Source organism: Nyctereutes procyonoides, unplaced genomic scaffold (assembly GCF_905146905.1).
Source record: "Nyctereutes procyonoides isolate TBG_1078 unplaced genomic scaffold, NYPRO_anot_genome, whole genome shotgun sequence".
NCBI classification, from domain to species: Eukaryota; Metazoa; Chordata; class Mammalia; order Carnivora; family Canidae; genus Nyctereutes; species Nyctereutes procyonoides.
Genome location: NW_026575126.1, coordinates 58866614 through 58887668, shown reverse-complemented (window position 1 = coordinate 58887668; position 21055 = coordinate 58866614). Strand labels below are relative to the sequence as shown.

Sequence of the window (21055 nt, the reverse complement as noted above, 5' to 3'; positions counted from 1 at the left end):
TTGCCTTTCCTTAAAAGGGGGGTTAAAGAGTATCAAGTGTTTAAGGCAAATGAACACCAAACTGAGATTCTCACTGGCATTAGAGGATTGAAAGAAGGTTGAAAAAGGTCTAACTCTTTCATTAGGGGGTGCAGAGATATTTAACACTGTCTAAAATAAGCCACTCAATTCAGGGAACAGCACCCTTGAATGGTAAAGACACCGAGCCGGAACTCCTCCCCGTCCCATTGCTCTCCCTGCCCTGAATCTGTCCCTTTGTGGGTCTTCACATTAGGGTTGATTCCTGAGGGCAACAGCACTTTCTCCCCAGGTGCACACCAAACCACCAGATGTTTTTTCTGAGTGAAGGGCAGGGTAATTTTCCTAAGGGCCTACCTGCTATGGGACCTCCTGTGGCAGCACCTACCTCTACAATCTCCTACAGAGGAGTGAAGAGCACCTGACTTAGAGTCTTCCTGGTCCCAGTTGTGTATCCCTGGGCAAGTTCCTAACACCTCTGGTTCTCTATGTTCTCATCTATATAGTGGGGGTCATGATTCTTTGCTGCAGATTTGTTAGAAGCACCAAATACATCATTGTATGTAAAGTGCTCCAACACAGTCCTGGATGGAATGGAGCTGTCGAGAGGTATTTATCTGCCAGGCTCCGGTGCCAAGGAATGATCTTAGGTGTTGTGGTAGTTCAGACTAAAAGCCAAATTTCAGGAGATTCTTGGGAAGTGAAGAAGCTTGGAGCTCTGAAGTCAGATTAAAGTGGATGATACGTAGAACATAAAGTACTTAACTCACAGCCAACAAAGAAATGCAAATTAAAACCACAATGACATGCCATTTTAATTTTACTCGATTGGCAAAAACTAAGTCTGACAATATCACATGTTGCTGAAGACATAATGTAATGGGAACTCTCATTCATGGCTGATGGAAATGTAAATTAGTGGTCTGGAAAATAGTTTGACATGGTCTAATAAATTTGAGCAGGTGCTTGTATTAAGACGTAGCCATTTTACTCCTATGTACACTACTGATGAAACTCTGGCATGTATGTACAAGAAGCATACACAGCACTGATTTTATTTTTTTATTTTTTTTTAAATTTTTATTTATTTATGATAGTCACATAGAATGAGAGAGAGAGAGAGGCAGAGACACAGGCAGAGGGAGAAGCAGGCTCCATGCACCGGGAGCCCGACGTGGGACTCGATCCCGGGTCTCCAGGATCGCGCCCTGGGTCAAAGGCAGGCGCCAAACTGCTGCGCCACCCAGGGATCCCAGCACTGATTTTAATAGTAAAAATTGGAAACAACCTAAATATCCATCAACAAGAGAATGGAAAGATCAATTGTGATGTAATCACTCAATGTGAAAATGAATCATAGTTTCACACAGCAAAGCAAATGACTCTCACAAACAAAATACACAGTGAAAATAAAATAAGAATACATGCATAGCAATACCATCTATGTCACACTTAACACTGTGTAAAACAGCTCTAGATATTGTTTAGGTGAACATACATGTGCCCTGGAAATATAGAGAAACTTAAAGGGAAGATAAAAAATATTGAACTTTGAATAGAGTAGAAAAGGAGGGGATGTGTCAGGTGTTTCAACAGTTTGGTGAAACTGAGCAAAGCTACCATGGGTGTTGATTATATTATTCAAAATATAATAATATATTTTTAAATATTTTTTGTATGACCAAACTATTTCATAAAATTTTAAATGTCAATTAATCTTATGTTTGTAAAATAAAATGTGAAGGGGGATTTCCACCTCTGGCTATGGTGCAGTAGCTGGTATCAGACTGAAACCCTACTAGTAGTTGAAAACTACTAAGTAGGGAAAAAAAACAGAGGGTATGAGAGAGCAATAAAGTTAGCAGTACTTTAGAAGCCAGGGTTCCAGAGAAAAGAAAATGTACTGAAATTCTGCATGCAATTTCCCCTCAAATCATGTGTCAAGTCATTGCAAACGACTTGGTATCCATACCAAGATACCTAGCAGAAAGAATCTGGCAATGGGCTTAAAAACTAAAGAGATTTTGTTTGTTTCACAGCAGTGAGGGAAGAATCAGAGTTCAAGCCCTGGCAAGAAAAATAGGCCCTGGTAAATACCCAGGTATTTAGGAAAGGATGTACCTTGGGAATAAGGAAAAATCAGAAACATTTTAGCCATAAATGCATCAAGATGATTTGCCTATTTGCTATATGTTTGCTAAAAGAAAATCAGAACCTATCTGGAAAAAGTTAGCTTCACCCAGGGCTTCTATATTTTTCATGCACAATGTTGAGCATTCAATTAAATTGACAATGCAAACCAGAAAACAGAACCTAATGACCAAAAATCAAGAGTAAAATAGACACATGGGTGATTCAGAAAGTGGTGTTATGTAACATGACTTAAAAATACTCAGATGACTATGTTGAAGAATTCCACCAGAAATATGGAATCTATTTAAAAGTAGAAACTCTAAAACTAAAAAATTTAATAATTGAAATATGTAAGAAATGAATGGATTTAGCAATGGATTTGTAACATTAAAAGAGAGGATTGCTGAGCTGGAATAGAAAATACTCAGATTGAAGCATACAAAGGAAAAAAAAATGTTTAAAACTGCAGAAAAGAGGGACATCTGGGTGGCTCAGTGGTTGAGCACCTGCCTTCAGCTCAGGGTATGATCCTGGAGTCCCAGGATCGAGTCCCCCACCAGGATCCCCACAGGGAACCTGCTTCTCCCTCTGCCTATATCTCTACCTTTCTCTGTGTGTCTCTCATAAATAAATAAATAAATAAATAAATAAATAAATAAATAAATAAAATCTTATAAAAATATAAATAAATAAAAATACAGAAAAGAGCAAAAGAGACATATACATTGTGAAAAGGTTATATATATATATATATATATATATATATATATAGACATAGGGAAGAGAGATCAATTCAGAAACAATAACAGAAGTATTGCTTAAGAATTTTTCAAAACCAGAAAAATATATTAATCCACAGATTCAAGAAGTCCTACAAACCTAAGAAAGACAAATACAACAAAAAACAACTCACACTCCTACACACATCATAGAAAAACTATTTTAAAAATTAAAGGAAGATTATACTTAAAAGCCAACTCAGAATTTTATATCCAGAAAAAATATCCCTCAAAAAATAAGGCAAACTCAATATGAAAACAGAGCTACTAAAATTCTACAGTTAACATTATACACAGAAAGATTTTCCTTTAAGATCATAAACAAGACAAAGATGTCCACTCTCATTTCTTTTTTTTTTTAATTTTTATTTATTTATGATAGTCACACAGAGAGAGAGAGAGAGAGAGAGGGAGGGAGAGGCAGAGACATAGGCAGAGGGAGAAGCAGACTCCATGCACCGGGAGCCCGACGTGGGATTCGATCCCAGGTCTCCAGGATCACGCCCTGGGCCAAAGGCAGGTGCTAAACCGCTGCGCCACCCAGGGATCCCTCCACTCTCATTTCTATTAAACATTGTACTAGAGGTTCTAGCCAAGACAATTTAGCAAGAAAAAGAAATAAAAGTCATCCTGATTGGAAAGAAAAAAGTAAAGCATTTCTGTTCGCAGATGATATGATCTTGTATATACATTCTAAAGAATTCACACCAAAAAGCCAAAATGAAACAAAACAAAACAAACAAACAAACAAACAAACAAAAACTATTAGGCCTAATAAGTGAGTTTAGCAAGGTTGTAGGGTGCAAGATGAATATGCAAAATCAATTGTATCTTTGTACAATAATGAGCAGTCTGAACGTGTAATTAAGAAAGTAATTTCTTTTACCATAATATCAAAAAGAATAAAATAGAAATTTAACAAAAGTGTAAGACACACACACTGAAAATTACTAAACATTATTGAAAGAATGATAGAAGGCCCAAATAAATGGAAGCCTATCCCATGGGTTCATGGATTGGAAGACCCAATATTGTTTTCTTCCCCAAATGATCTACAGATTCAAAGTAATCCCTATCAAAAACCCAGCTGGCTCTTTTCCAGAAGTTAAAAAGCTGATCCTAAAATTCAAATGGAGATGTAAGAGGCCAGAATAGACAAGTATCTTGAAAAAGAAGAACAAACTTGAAGGACTCAGATTTCTCCATTTCAAAGCCTACTTCAAAGCTACACTAATCAACACAGTGTGATACTAACCTATGTATAGATCAATGGAATCAAATTCAAAGTCCAGGAAGAAACTTAAACATTCATGTTAAATTGATATTTGATAAGGGTGCCAAGATAATTTGATGGAGGGGGGATTGTCTTTAAAACTAATGGTGCTGGGACAATTGGATATCCACATGAAACAGAATGGAATTGGACTCCTATCTCACAAACAAAAGTTAACTCAAAACGGCTCAAAGACCTAACTGTGAGAGGTAGAAACATTAAACTTTAAAAATAAAACACAGGGATCCCTGGGTGGTGCAGCGGTTTAGCGCCTGCCTTTGGCCCAGGGCGTGATCCTGGAGACCCGGGATCGAATCCCACGTCGGGCTCCCGGTGCATGGAGCCTGCTTCTCCCTCTGCCTGTGTCTCTGCCTCTCTCTCTCTCTCTGTGTGTGACTATCATAAATAAAAACTAAAATAAATAAATAAATAAAAATAAAACACAGATCTAACTCTTTGTGACCTTATATCACACAGTAGATATCTTATATAGGACACCAAAAGCACAAGTACCAAAGAAAAATATAGATACACTGAATCTATTTCAAAATTTAAAACTTTTGTGCACATCAAAAGACATTACCAAGAAAGTGAAAAGGCAATATACAGAATAAGTAAAAATATTTTAAATTGTGTATTTGTAAGGGGTCTAGTATCAGAATATATGAAGAATTATTACAACTCAAGATCTAAAAGACAACCCAATTTGTGCAAAATACTTGAATAGAAATTTCTCCAAAGAAGATACACTAATGAATGACTAACAAACATACGGGAAGGTGCTATCATCATTACTCATAGAGAAATGCAGACAAAGATCACTTCAAACTTACTAGATGACTATTTTAAAAATGAAAAATTAAAAGTGGGTGAAAATGTAGAGTTCTGGAGTCCTTATATATTGCTGATTGGAATGTGAAATGGTGCATTTGCTATGGGAAATAGTTTTGCAGTTTCTCAAAAAGTTAATACAGTGTTATCACATGACCAAGCAATTTGATTCATAGGTATACAGTGAAAATAATTGAAAATATATGTCCATTAAAAAAGCACCTCTGCGTGGGAAAATTCATAACAGCATTAATCATAATAGCCCCAAACTGGAAGCAGCCCAATATCCACCAATTGAAAGGACAAAACATAGAGTATCCATAGAAAAGAATATTATTCAGCCATCAGATTAGTTTAAGTACTGATATATGCTTCAACACAGATGAGCACTGGGTGTTATTCTGTATGTTGGTAAATTGAACACCAATAAAAATTAATTTATAAAAAAAAAATAATAAAATAAGCCTAATAAAGTATAATGTTCTGCAACAAAAAAAAAAAAATTTATGCTAAGGTAAAGAAGCCAGACACAAAGTCTACATATTATATGACTCCATTTATATGAAAATATTCTGCAGTTAACAGTGGTGATGGTTGCACAACTTTGTAAATATACTAAAAACCACTTAGCTGTATACTTTTAAAAGGTGAATTGGATGGTATGTAAATTAGATCTTAATTATAATTTTTAAATTAAAATAAAAGCAAAATAAGGATATTTTTCAATAAGAAAAGAAAAGAGAAGAAAAAAGCTGAGAGAATTTGTCACTAGACTACATCAAAAGATATATTAAAGTGAGTCTTTTGGGCAAAAGAAAAATAACACCAGATGAGAAGCAAGGTAATATAGGAAGGAATAAAAAGCAATAGAGAATATTATAAATGTAAAATAATAATAATTGCTTAAAATAATAATAAGGATGATGTCTTATGAAATTTAAACTATATGCAAAATTAAAATACATAACCATGACACCCCAAAATAAAAAGGAATGAATAAAGTTAAAGGTCACTGTATTGTCTGGGAAATTATAAATATAAGGTAGACTCAATATAAGTCTACCAATATAAGATAGACTAAAAAAAAATTAAGTATGCACATTGTATGGGGTCCCTGGGTGGCTCAGCGGTTTAGTGCCTGCCTTCAGCCCAGGGTGTGATCCTGTAGTCCTGGGATCGAGTTCCACATCAGGCTCCCTGCATGGAGTCTGCTTCTCCCTCTGCCTATATCTCTGTTTCTCTCTCTCTCTCTCTTTGTGTTTCTCATAAATAAATAAATAAAATCTTTTTTAAAAAGTATCCATATTGTAATCTCAAGGAAAGCGCTAAAAGAATTAAAAATATATATATAACAGATAGGAAACAGAATGATAATTTTTTAAATTTTACTCTTCAAAAAATGAAACAAGAAAAAAGAAAGAAATATTAGACAAAAGGAAAACAAACAGTAAGATGGTAGACTTAATCCCAAACACATCAGTACTTTTGTCAAATGTAAGTGAACTAAACACTGGAATAAAAGACATAGCTTTGTATCACCAAAACTTGACATTAAAAGAAAGTAAAATTAGAGATCAATCTCTCCCATAAATATACATACAAAGATCCTAAACAAAATATTAACAAATCAGATGTAATAATATATACAAAAGTAGATAGACATCATTATCACATGAGGTTTATTTCAGGAATACAGGGTTAGGTTGGCATTTGTAATCAGTAATCTATTTCATCATATTAACAAATTAAAAAAGAAACTTACATGATAATTTAATAGGTTCAGAAAACACATTTCATAAACTGTAACTCCCATTCACAATCTTTAAAACACTCTCAGAAAACCAGAAATAGAAGGAATCTTCTTTGATCTGATAAGAAGCACACACATACACATGCACACAATATGCACAATTAACATTATCCATAATGGTCAAATACTGAATGCTACAGCAACACTATTATCCTGAAGGCAGGAAAAAGACAAGAATGCCTTATACTGGAGGTCTTAGTCAGTGCAATAAGGCAAGAAAAACAAATAAATTTATAAAGATTAGAAAATTATAAGGATTGGAATGATATAAGGATTGAGCACCTAGAAAATTCCAGAAACTTAAACTACTAGAATAATAATTGTTAAGCAAGGACGCTGAATACGAGACCAATATAAAAAGTCTATTGTATTTCTGAAGATCAACAAACTTGACAAACCCTCAGCTAGACTAAAAAAATAAGAGAAGATTCAAATAATTAAATTCAGAAAAGAGAAGACACAACAACTGATGCCACAGAAATAAAGTGATTATAAAGAATAATTATACATCAACAAACTCAATAATGGAGAAGAAATGGATAAATGTCTAGAAACATCTGACCTAACAACACTGATTTTGAAGAAATAGAAAATCTGTTTATAGTGAGCAAATTGATTCGATAAGACCAGATGACTTCACTGGTGAATTCTACCAAATGTTTAAAGATGAATTAATGCCAATCCTCCTCAAACTCTTCCAGAAAAGCTGAAGAGAACATTCCAAACTCATTTTATGAGGGCACCTAATACCCTGATACCAAAACCAGACAACAAAAACTCCAAACCAATATTCCTGGTGAGTACTGATGCAAAAATCCTTGACAAGACACTAATAAACTGAATCCAACAGCACATTAAAATGATTATACACCATGACCAAGTGGAATTTGCCCCTGGGATACAAGGATGGTTCAGTATCCAAAAATACACCACATCAACAGACCAAAGACACACACACACACACACACACACATACACACACAAATCATGTGATCATTTCAATGGATGCAGAAAAGGCACTTGACAAAATTCAACATCTTTTCATGATAAAGACATTTAGCAAACTAGAAATAGAAGGAAATCACCTCAACACAACAAAGATCATATATAAAAGCCTAAAGCTAACCTCGTACTCATTGGTAAGAAACAGATAGCTTTTCCTTTAAGATCAGGAATGAAACAAGAATGCCCACTCTCACCACTTCTATCTAACATAGCACTGTACATCCTAGTCAAAGAAATTAGGCAATAAAAAATTAGTAAAAGGCAGTCAAATTGGAAAGGAAGAAGTAATATTATCTCTGTTCAAAGCTGACATGATTTCATATAGAGAAAACCCTAAAGATTACACACACACACACACACACACACACACACACACACACAACTATTAGGCTAATAAACTCAGCAAAGTAGAATGATATAAAATCAACAAAATTAGTTGCATTTTTACACGTTAACAATGAACAATTCAAAAGGGAATTAAAATAATATCATTTATAATAGCATCACAAAGAATAAAATACTTAGGAATAAACTTAACCAAGGAAATGAAAGACTTACACTCTGAAAACTACAAAACATTGCTAAAAGAAATTAAAAGAAGGCACAAGTAAATGGAAAGACATCCCATGTTCATGAATTGGAAGACTTAATATTATTAAAGTGTAAAAAGCAATCTGCACATTCAATGTAGTCTCTGTCAGGATCTCAGTGGCATTTTGTTTTTGCAGAAATAGGAGAAAACCATACTAAAATTCATATGGAATCTCAAAGGACTCTGAATAACCAAAGAAATCTTTGACAATGAGAAACAAAGCTACAAGCCTCACATTTCCTAATTTCAAGACATATTATCCTGCTACAGTAATCACAGTAGGCATTGACATAAAGACAGACATATAGATATTGGCACAAAGACAGAGTGGGTATTGGCATTAAAACAGGCATAGAGGGCAGCCCAGGTGGCGTAGTGGTTTAGCGCCGCTTTCGGCCCAGGGCGTGATCCTGGAGACCCGGGATCGAGTCCCACTTCGGGCTCCCTGCATGGAGCCTGCTTCTCCCTCTGCCTGTGTCTCTGCCTCTCTGTGTGTGTGTGTCTCTCATGAATAAATAAATAAATAAAATCTTTAAAAAAAAACAGGCATAGAGAGCAATGGAACAAAATAGAGAGCCCAGTAATAAATCTTTGCATACTTGGTTAGTGAAGAAAGGACAGTCTCTTCAACAGATGGTGTTGGGACACCTGGATATGAACATGCAAAAAAGTGGGCATGGACTCTTACATAATACACAAAAATTAACTTAAAATGGATTCAAGATCTAAATATAAGACTTGAAACTATAAGACTTCTAGAAGAAAACATAAGGGAAAAGTTCAGAACATTGGGCCTGGCAATTCTTTCTTGGATATAACACCAAAAGCACAGACAATAAGCAACCATCGACAGAGTTACATTAAGACTCTCTGCACAGCATAGGAACCAATCAATAGGGTAAAAGACAACCTACAGAATGATAGGAAATCTTTGCAAACCTATACTGAATATATTCAGTAGATATGAAGAACTCCTGCAATTCTGTAACAAAATGAAACAAATAGCAATAGAGTGTAACAAAAAAAAAAACACAATAGAATGTAACAAATTCTTCAGTTGATTGAAGAATAGGTAAAGGAGAGCCCAGCTGTCCATCGACAAATGAGTAGATGAAGAAGATGTGATTTGTATATATATGTATATTTCATTCTTTTTGATGGGTGAGTAATATTCCATGATGTGGATGGACTGGAGGGTATTATGCTCAACAAAGTAAGTCAATCAGAGAAAGAAAATTATCATTATGATTTTACTCATATGTGGAATTTAAGAAACAAAACAGATGAACATAGAGAAAGGGAAGGAAAAATCAGAGAGAGACAAACCACAAGAGGCTCTGAACTATAGGAAACAAACTGAGGGTTACTGGAACAGAGGTAGGTGGGGGGAGGGGTAATTAGGTGATGGGCATTAAGGAGAGCACTTGATAAAATGAGCACTGGGTGTTATATGCAACTGATAAATCACTAAACTCTACCCCTGAAACTAATAATATACTATGTGTTAATTGATTAAATTAAAATTAAAATAAATAGATTAAAAAATAGGTAAAGGTCTTGAAAGCGGCCAATAAATATATGAAAAGACGCTCAACATCACTAATCATTAGGAAAATGCAAATCAAAACCACAATGAGCTATTACTTCACACCTATGAGGATAGATATTGTATTGGTGAGAATGTAGAAAACCTGTACCCACTATACACTATTTGTGGAATTACTAAATGGTGCAGACACAATAGGAGACAGTACAGAGCTTCCTCAAAAAATTAAAAAGAGGGCAGCCCGGGCGGCTCAGCAGTTTAGCGCCGCCTTTGGCCCAGGGTGTGTTCCTGGAGACCCGGGATCGAGTCCCACATCGGGCTCCTGGCATGGAGCCTGCTTCTCCCTCTGCCTGTGTCTCTGTCCCTCTTTCTCTCCCTGTGTGTCTTATGGATAAATAAATAAAATCTTTAAACAAAAAAGTAAAAAGAGAACTACCATATTATCCAGGGATGCTAGGTAGATATCCAAGAGAATTGAAAACAGGATCTCAAAGATATTTGCACACCAGTGTTCACTGCAGCATGTCACAACTGTCGAGATGTGTAAGCAACCTACACTCACCAGCCGATGAGTGAATAAAGAAAATCCGGCACATACATACAGTAGAATATTATTTAGCCTTAAAAAGAAAGAATGCTACAACATGAATGAACTTCGAGGACTTTATGCTAAGTGAAATAAGCCAATCACTAAAAGACAAATACTCTATGATTCCACTTACATGACATATCTGAAGTCATCAAACTCACAGAAACAGAAAGTAGAATGGTGGTTTTTCAGAGGATGGAGGGAGGGGGTAATGAGTTGTTCAATGGGTATGAAATTTCAGTTGTGAAAGTTTCAGAGATCGGCAGTACAACAACATGCACACGCTTAACAATACTGTACTGTTCTACATTGTCCCTAGGAAACTTGTTAAGAGAAGAAAATAATATCTGCTAGTTTATGAAGTCCACAGCTGGAATGCTGTGCCTTGAACTCATGAGATTAGCAAATGAAGAGGTCTATAGACATTATAAAAGCAAAGGTTGGAAGACCCCAACTGGCAGTCAGTTGAAGTGAACTGGGTTTGGCAGCTATTTCTTCCTATATCTAGAACTTGAGCTTGAAAAGGTGTGTTAACAAAGTTAATAAACTGTGAAGAAAATCTGTTCTATTTCCATATACCAAGAACAAAGATGAAATTTTAAAAATTATACAATTTGTATTAGCATAAAAAATCAATACTCTAAAGAACTCTAATGAAAGATGCACCTCTACATAGAAAACTACAAGATACCAGTAAGGTAAATGTTTAAAGAGACAAATAAATGGAGGAACATACATGTTCATGAATTAGAAAATTTCATATTTTAAAGATGTTTGTTCTCCCCAAATAGAACTAAAGTTTCAGTGAAATCTCAAGCTTCAAGCAAATTCCCAGCAGGATTTCCTTTGGTGGAAATTGACAAGCTAGTGTGAAGATTTATATAGAATTGCAAAGAACCAAGAAGAGTTTAGATAATCATGAAGAAGAATATGGTACTGTTGCAAGAGAAAATCAACTGGCCAATGGAAAAGAACAGAGGCCAGAAATAGACTCACGATTATAGTTACTTGATTTTCAACAAAGACACAACTGCAAAGTCATGAGGAAAGCATGATTTTAAAAAAAAAATGGCAGTAGGATAGTCATACAGGAAAAAAATAAATCTTGACCCTCTACTTCACATCACACACAAACTCCAGATATTTTGTAGACCTAATGTCAGAAGTAAAACAATAAAACTTCTAGAAGAAAACAGAGGATAATCTTTTCATGACCTTAGGGCAGACAACACTTCCTAAACAGCACACAGAAAGCTTGAGCTGTAAAGAAAAAGACTGATAAATTGAACCTTATTAAAATTAAGAATTTTTGTTCACCAAAGATTTCATTAAGAGGATGGAAAAGAAACTGAAATGAGAAGAGATTATGTCTGTATCTCTATATCTATACCTGTATGTTTCTTTTATACAATTATATACAATTCTTATATTTTATATAGTTACATATAATGTAATACATGTAATATATATAAAATTATAAAATATATGTTATTTATTTTTTAAATATTTTATTTATTATTTATTCATGAGAGACACAGAGAGAGAGGCAGAGACACAGGCAGAGGGAGAAGCAGACTCCCTGCGGGGAGCCCAATGTGGGACTTGATCCCAGGACCCTGGGATCACGCCCTGGGCCGAAGGCAGATGCTCAACCACTGAGCCATCCAGGTGCCCCTAAAATATGTTATGCATGTAATTCATATATATATGTAAGATATAGATATCCAGCATGTATAAAGAACTCCTACAAAACAACAATAAACAACACAAAACTCAATTTTGAAAAAAAGGACAAAAGGCTTATTAAAGAGACATTTCACCAAAGACATCCAAATGGCCAATAAGGATAGTAAAAAGTGCTTAAAACCATGACTCATCAAGAAAAATGCAAATTTACATCTCTGTGTGATACCACAACACATCACCCCAGAAAGGCTAAGAGGAAAAAGACAATTCTGTGCTCATAAAGGACACAGAGTAATCCAAACTCTCCATCTCTGCTCAATGTTCTGGTGTGCGTGCAATTTGGTAAAACCACTTTGGAGCAATTCTGCTGAAGAGAATCCCACCTCCAGGCTGCGCATCAAAAAGAAACACAAACATCTGTACACAATCAGATGTGCGCCGGGGCATTCGGGGCAGCATTGTTTACAACCACCCCAAACTGGAAAGAACCCAAGCTTTGGTCACCCTGGGTCTTCTTTCCCTCACTGATGATTCAGGAGCAGATTGCCGAGTGTGTGGCGGGTCAGCCGTCACCTCCAGTGGGGCTGGGGCAGGGGCGGGGACTGGGGCTTGAAAGTGAAAGGTAAGGGAGGAGTGCGGTAAGAGCAAAATGGCCCGTTTCCCATAGGGACCCAAAAGAAACGAGGTGGGTGAAGAGGGACTCCCCAGCGGTGCCAGAAACAAGAGCCAACAGGTCGCCAGAAGGGGAAGTGTCAAGACTGAGGGACTTCCCGAAAGGGAACACAGAAGGGGTTCCCAGTTTATCCCTGGCCTCTAAGGACTTCTGTCCACCTGCCCTCCTGCCGGCCTCCTGGCCCAGCGTCCAGCTGGGCCACCTCTGCCCAGTCTGTGCTGCAGCTGTGTCATTCCGTGGCTCCCCATGGCCCCCCAGAAAAGACCCGGAAAGTCCTTGCCCGGTATTCAAGACATTTCAGGATCTGCTCCCCAGCACTCCCTCTGGCCCGCGGTATCCATCGTGGGCTCCAGGTACACCAGGTTCCCGACAGCTTCCCCACCGTCCCGTTCACCCCGCTTCCACACCTTAGCACGTGCTCTTTCAGCCACCAGAAGTCGCCACGGTCTGTGGTGGCCTGTCAGCCTCCCACTTGTGAATTAGAAAAATTCAGGTTTGAAATCCAGTTCAAATGTGGCCTCCTCTGTCAATCTTCAAACCTCTCCAAAGCGCATGAGTCACTCTTTCCTCTGGGGTCCATCCCTCCACCAGAGCACACACTGCTCAGGGTGCTTTCAGTGACATTTTGAGCAACAGTCCAGTGGGGACCGTGTGTGTCTTGGTTACCGCTGAATCGCCAGCGGTTATAACCAGTGCCTGACACCCAGAGGATGCTCACCACTTTTTTTAAAAAAAATTTTTTTTTGATGCTCATCACTTTTGTTCCACGATAAAAATAAAAGGGAATATTTTCTATCATAATGGGCTTTGAAGCCTACCCTCAACGTTAAAACCCACACGGACTATACACCCTAAAATTAAATGTTATTCTTTTTGACTCCTCTTTATGAAATTTGGTGAATTGAGGATCTCAATGTACCTGACAAGGATTAAAAGCTCCAGCACTCCAAATTCACCCCCCCTCCACCCCAGGGCCTTTGCACATGCCATTCCCTCTGTCCAGCACAGTTTTCCTCCTGCTTCTTTGCTTCCTCATCCTCCGGTTTTAACTTTTATGTCGCCCCTTCAAAGGGGCCATTGTCACCATCTCATATGGGTGTCCCCTGCCGTTCTCTGGCCCACACATCTCTTTGTTTCCTTCCTCATGGGTGTAATATTAGAATTAGTTTAGTAAGTGTTTCTGTTTTGGGGTTTATGACCTGTCTCCGTCATGGAGCATAAGCTCCCAGAGGCTGGGAAATTCTCCGTTTTGTTTACAAAAGAAAGTATCCCTAGCACGTGGAGTGGGGTCTGGAGCACAGCAGGTGCTCAACAAGTAGCTGGGGCAATGGCGAATGAACAAACAAGGTGAAGAATTGCTGTGTCCAGTCATACAAAGAGCAGACCCGCAGGCAGCCCCCCGAGAGATCTCAGTTTCCCCATCAGCTCCATCACAGCCCCCAGGAACTTCCCTCCACCCCAAGCAACACCCTTGGCTCCCAGGCTCTGAGCAGTCATGACTCCTATCATCAGATTAGCAACAAGGAACTTTCAGAGAGGGACAGTGGGCTGCCCAGGGCCACACAGAAACTTCTCAGCCAAGCAGAGCTCTCGGGCTGGGGGACAACCAGCCTGGCAGCCCTAGATCAGAAAGGAGCCTCTGCCGGTAACCCTTAGAGGACCCTTAGGCATATCTCTTCCTTTGTTTGGAGCTCAGTCTTCCTCGTCTATAGAATGCGGCGATGCCCTGGCCGGGCTGAGGGAGTGTGAGCCAGGCACATCGCAGGTGTATGGGGAACATGAGTTGCTTTTTACAAGTGGTTTTTTTTTTTTTTCCTGCCAGTGGCAAGGGGTAGGTTGTGGGTGTCTGCGCCCAGGTGTGCCAGGACCTTGGAGTCATAGCTTAGTCAGTAGGAGCTGAACACAAGAGCAAGGTCCTATCCCAACCTCAGCCGGTGACACCTGTCTGTGTCTCCCTCCCAGGCGGGCTGGGATCCTCGCCCACGAAGCCTGTCCTAGCCCCAAACAGGCTTTCCCTATGACACTTCTCCCAGCCTGAGCAACCTCTCCAAGCAGAGAAGCATGCTCCACTCCCGGCAACGGCTCCCTGCCTGTGCCTTCTCTATCTGCCCTGCGATCTCCACCGTGCTGGGCAATCTCGTCCAGCCTGTGTCACCCCTCTCAGCTCCTGTAGCCACCCCTCCCTCCTGCCCCCTTTCCTCCAGACCAGGACAGGCTGGGTGGAAGGCAGAGAAAGAACGGATACTTGCAGCTGCCAGGCAAGTGGCTGGGACAGGGCTGGTGGCCTGCCCTCTAACTGCCCCCCACCCTGCCCAGCAGGACCCCACCAGCCTGCCTTCACCCGGGCCAAAGTATGCTGAGTGTTATGGATTGTACTGGAGAAGCTCTGCAGGCCCTGGTCCCCAACTACATCCTTAAAACTTCTTGGCATTTGAGAAAGAGAAGCCCAGAGGGGCCCAACACCCTGCCTATGGTCACCCAGTGAGGAAGGACTGAGCAGGGAGCCAGGTTGGTGTCCTTGCCCCACCTCTCTGGGGACCACTCAGGTGGCCGGACCCTTCCTGGGGGCTGTGGGGACCAGCAGGCTGGGCATCTGCTGCAGGTGTCCGGCCACTGGAGGGTATCAGTGGGGCCCCTGCCTGCAGCCTGGGGAATATTCTCAGGATGTTTCAGAAGTTCCAGGTTTACTCAGATCTTGCATATGAGCTGTCGTAAAAAGTCCCTTTGGCCCTGAGCCAGGGCAAGGAGTGGAGGCGGGGGCACCTGTGAGCCGGAGGGTGGGGTGAGGCCCCGCTCTGCTCCCTCCGGCCCCTCCCGGGCATTTCAGGGTGTACTAGAGGGCAAAGTCTGGAGAGGTGGGCGGGCGAGGAAGGGGCTGCGAGGGCAGAAGACCCTCCTCCCTGGGGTGTTTCTTCCTCCTGTCCTCAAGGCTGCCTCCAGCTCAGGCCCCTTCCCCTCCTCCCTGCGCTGTCCGCACTCCTGAATCCCCAGGACCTGGGACAGTGCCTGCTGCACAGCACATGCTCAAAGACACACCTGGAGAATAAAGCCTTGAAATGGATGTTACAGATGGGGAAAGGGAGGTTGAGGGGGGCTACGTGGCTTACCCCAGGTCACGCAGGTACCACGGGGTGCAGCTGGGTGTCTGCTCCGTCCTGGCTGATGCCAAAGCCCCGTGCCCCCCACGCGGCACAGTGGCCTCCCAGCCGTCCCTCCCGCCTGCGGGGACTCCGAAGGCACTGGCTCTCCTCCCTGGAATCACAGTTGCCCTCTTCCTTTCATCCATTTATTTATTAGGCTCCAGGGACAGAAGTGGGGCCTCCCAAAGCCTCTGATGTCCCACCTCTTTCACCGGCCTCCCCCCACCCCACTGCCCACGAGCCTTTTAGGTCTCCAGCCCTCGGTCCTCACTGGGCGGGTGGGGAGGCCAGGGCTCAGCCTCCGTCTCGTTCACCCCACCTCTCCCGGCCCTGGAGTTCATTCTCCTCCTAACACTAGTTTGGTTTAGCTTCCTCCCCTGTGGGGCCGTCTGCTGAGGATCCAGACACCCTGTCAGGTGTGGAGTGCGCCAGACCAGGGCTTCCGCTGAGCTCACCAATGGGAGCAGGTAATCCGGGGAGCAGGTAACCTGGGAGCAGGTAACTATGGCCACAGGTGACCTGGGATCCTCAACCATCTTGTCTGTGAAATGGGCTGAATGAGGCTCCCGGCCTCACCTGTGACATTGTGGGAGACCCTCGGGTGCCAACAGCGGACTGAGCCCTGGCGCTGGGAGGACCAGCACGACGGAGGCCGAGGGAGGGAGGACTTCAGGTTCTCCCTGCACCCTCTTCCACTCTTGGAACTCCAGCCCTTCTTTGCCGTAGGCTCCCAGGTTCCTCACAGCTACAAGCCGCCTTCCTGGGCAGGTCTCCAGCCTGCAGTTTTCATATTTTTCCTCCCTCCAATCCTCACAACTAGTCCCACGAGGATGGAACTGCCTTCATCCCCATTTTGCAGAGGAGAAAACTGAGACTCCACGAGGCTGGACGCAGCACAGAGACATGCTCACGCTCACCCAGCTAGGGAGTCGCATGGCTGGCTTTTGAACCCGCCAGGTTTTCCCCACTTCACCATGTGCTTCTAAAACCCCCACGCTTTCCCCCAGGGGAAGGCAGATGTCCTTCCAGGAGCAGCCCCTGACGTTTTAATGCCGCCTGCCCTGGATCCGCTGCTCCGGCTCCAAGTCCGGTGTCCCCACCGGAGGCCTTCAGTCACCTGGCTGCTTGGCCAGGAAAGTGCCTGCTCCTCCCCCCTTTCTGCGTGTCAAAATTCAACCCATGCTTCCAGGCTCAGCCTCCCCCAGTCCCCTCGCTCCCCTTGCCTCCAGGGGGCCCATGCCCTGGCTTTCGTGAGGAGACAGTGTGGAGGACAGGACCAGCCTCCGAGTCACCTGCCCACCCTGCTACACACTGGTGAGTCACCTTGGGAAAATCACTCTACCTCTCAGAGCCAGCCCCCATTCTTTCTCTGTGAAATGGGTACAGCAAGCCGTTTTGAGGGGTTAGATGACCTAGAGAAGCTAAAACACGGAACCTGGCACAAAATCTCTTCCCCTCCTCCTCCAAAATAGCCCCCCTAGAAGTGCCACACCATCACACGGTGTCGCCCGTGCCCACTCTGCCCTGTTCAGGAGTCCAGAACCACGGACTAAGGTGTTGGGCTTGGGCTGGGCTGGGCTTTCTTTCCCCAACCCTTGCCTTTTGGAGGCTGGTTTGCACAGCCAGCTCCTGGGGTCATCTCAGCCATGCCCCTGCCTCCCGGCTTCCGGCAGACCCACAGAGAGACAGTGCGGTCATCCTGAGCTGCGCCGAGCAGGAGACTCCAGCCCCAACTCTGCTGCTCTCACTGTCTCAGCTATGACGAGGGCGCGAAACCCCTCGATGTCCTCCCACTCTGGCAAAGAAGGTGCCAGGCTCCCTCGGAGAAGAGTGTCTGGAGCCGTTACCTGCTGTTCCAGCTTCTCCCTCAGAAATCCATTCTGTTTGCTCCGGGCAATCCAGTGGGCTCCCAGGGGGTGGCAGCGAGGCTCAGCTTGGTGTGGGGAGCAGGAGTTAGAGGGAACAGGCAGGGCTAGGGGGTGGGGATCCACAGCCTGCCCCGAGTCACCAGCCAGACAAGCAGACAACCTGTCAGCCTGATGGATGGCAGCCGGGCTCCCGGCAGGCAGAACACACAGAGGGAGCCAGCTGTGGGGCACAGGCAATGGACGGTCACATCCCAGAGAGGTCACCCACGGACAGAAGGTAGAGACTGGGGTGGGGACCAATCCGCTGCACCAGGGAGGGGACACACAGCAGACAAGACAGAGGAAGTCAAGCAGAGAGGCAGGTGGCCAGCCAGGCAGACTCACAGAGAGACAGGCAGGCAGGCAGGCAGGCAGACAGCCAGCCAGACAGACAGCTGTGCAGCTGTCAGGCACACTCAGGAAGAAGCAGGCAAACAGTCAGACCGGAGCCCGCGGGTCACTCGGCACAGTGTGGCTGCCACCCAGGCCCCTCAGGCCGCGTGTGCCTGGTGGGGAGGAAGAGGAGGATGTGGTGAGCAGCTCCCCACAGGCCCCACCCACAGGGCTGCCTGCCCCTCCCCTGAGGAGTGAGAAAGAGGTGGGAGGGGACCGGGCCCCTGCAGAGCCCTCCGATCACCAAAGGTCACCTGCTAGAAAGACATTTTGGGGCCATCAGGGTGAGATCAGCAGCCTCTTGTGGATGGCTGACATCATCCCCCCAGGCCTGGTGGCCGTGACCTTGGAGGCTGGCAGGGCTCACAGATGTGGATAGCAAGGCTCCGAGGGGTCCAGGGGTGGTGTGAGTGACCCAGGGGACCCGGTGGTCCTGAGAGGCCAACTCTCAGTTCAGAGAGAAGACTAAGGGCCCAGGGCCAGAGACTCGCCACGGTCCCACGCTTCCCTCACGCACACTGCCTGCCTGGCCCAGGAGGGGTCTGAGTTCGGGATCCTCTCCCAGACTCCTCTGACCCTGCTCCCTTTGAATCTAGCTTCCTGCTCCACCATTGCAGGGAGCAGGACCCTGTCTCCACACCCTTGAGAAGACAGTCCCTTGGGCAGGTGACAACACCTCTCTGAATGCCTCATTTTGCCCGTCAAGTGGGCCGCCTGGCCAACCGAGAGAGGGTGGCCACCATTATGAACACATGGGAACTCAGGAAAAAAATAGAGAAAAGAAATTTTCAAGAGAGTTTCCATCTTGCTGATGAGCCAGAGGGATCCCGTGAAAGGGTCAGCTGTCTCTCTCTCTCTCTCGCAGATGTTTGAGAAATCAGGAGAGAGAACTCAGCAACCTCATGCCCAGCAGCCTCAGAGGGAAGGCAAGAGAAGTTAACTACCACCACTACTGTCACTATTTTGCTTTTTTTTTTTAAGATTTTTTGTTTATTTATTCATGACAGAGAGAGAGAGAGAGAGAGGCAGAGACAGGCAGAGGGAGAAGCAGCCTCCATGCAGGGAGCCTGACGTGGGACTCGATCCCGGGTCCCCAGGACCACCCCTGGGCTGAAGGCAGCACCAAACTGCTGGGCCACCGGAGCTGCCCACTATCTTGCATTTTTAAAGCACCCACACGATCTCATTTTATCCCACAGACCTCATGAGGCAAACACGACTATTCGCATTTTACAGATGGAGAAAACCAGGCTCTGAGAAGTGAAATGTCACGCAAGCTAAGAAGTGTCTTGGTGGGGATTTGAATCTGGGTGTATCTAATTCCTAAGTCTGCACCAGGTTGTGAAAATGGGCCCAAACCAGGACAAAATGTAACCAGCTTAGATGAGGGCTACTTTGTGGTGTCAGGATGACACGGGTTGGCTCAAAAGCGCATGCCATCTCTTCCAAGCTGACTCATTTTTGGGAAACAATTTGCAGTGAACCCACATGACCGCTCCAAAGAAAAAGAGAAAGCATCTTGCTATTTATTTCTTCTATTTTTTTTTTCCTTTTTCTAGCTGTTTTTGAGGAACTTGGTACAAATTCCCCTGTGGTTGATTTGAAGGATGTTTGCCCTATAGAAATTCTCTTCCCCACGGCTGAAATATCTCATGTTCTCTGGAGAACCAATGTTGGGAGGAAGCCAGTTTTTGTTTTTCTTTTCTTTCTCTTGATCTTCAGGGTGAGTTTTATGGTACCATGCATCAGTAATCTGAGCAGTTGAAAGATCAAGAAAAGGAACAGTACAAAGGAGCCTAATATTTGCTGAGAGTTTGCTCTGTGCCAGCCAGCATTGTTTTCTTTTTTTATTTTTCTTTTTATTTTTTTAAAGTGATCTCTATACCCAACATGGAGCTCAAACAGGCAACCCTGAGATCAAGAGCCACACACTCCACCAACTGAGCCAGCCCCTGTGCCAGGGTTTCTAAGGACTTTAAAGATACGTCATCTCACTTGAAATTCATCATTGGGGTACCTGGATGGTGCAGTCAGTTAAGCATCTGACTTTTGGTTTCAGCTCAGGGTCATGAGATTGAGTCCCAAGTCCTGCACTGAGTGTAGTGTCTGCTTGAGATTCTCTCTCTCTCTCCCTCTGCCCCTCCCCCCACTCCCTCCCTCTCTCTTTCTCTAAAATAATAAATAAATAAATCTTTTTTTTTTAAATATCTCATCATCGTCATCATCCCTATTTTACAGAGAAGGAAATTGAAGCTCAGGGAGAGCAAATGACTTGTCCAATGTCACACAGCTAGTGAGTGACAGAGCTGGGATTTGAACTCAAGACTTCAGAGCATATATTTTGATCTGCTCACTACACTGCTTCCGGACGTATGTTAACCCGAGGGTATTTGATCCCTTCTGCCTCCCTCTTATGTGCCTGCTGGCCTCCCTGCCCTTATCTCCACCCACCCACTCACCCACCTACCCACTCATCCACCCTTCTATCCACTTGCCCAGCCATCCAGCCATTCCTCTCTCCCTGCCTTCTGCCCACCAGAACTGAGCAAGCCCTTGGCTCTGTCCTGGGGGTACCCCCCAGAAATATACATGAGCCACAGACCTCAAGCAGCCTGTATTCTAATGGAGAGAGACAGATGAAAAGAACTAATAACAAACAAAATGCAAATTGTACTAAGTG

General features: G+C 43.2%; 1 protein-coding gene across 1 annotated transcript in view; it reads right to left on the bottom strand.

Moving 5' to 3' along the window:
- The window catches only part of IL21R (interleukin 21 receptor), a 36788-nt gene extending 18371 nt beyond the window's left edge, over positions 1 to 18417 (bottom strand). Inside the window, exon 1 of the mRNA XM_055339316.1 lies at positions 17923 to 18417. The gene's annotated coding sequence lies outside the window, so the exon portion shown is untranslated. The remainder of the gene's footprint in view (positions 1 to 17922) is intronic.
- Positions 18418 to 21055: the final 2638 nt, after the last annotated feature.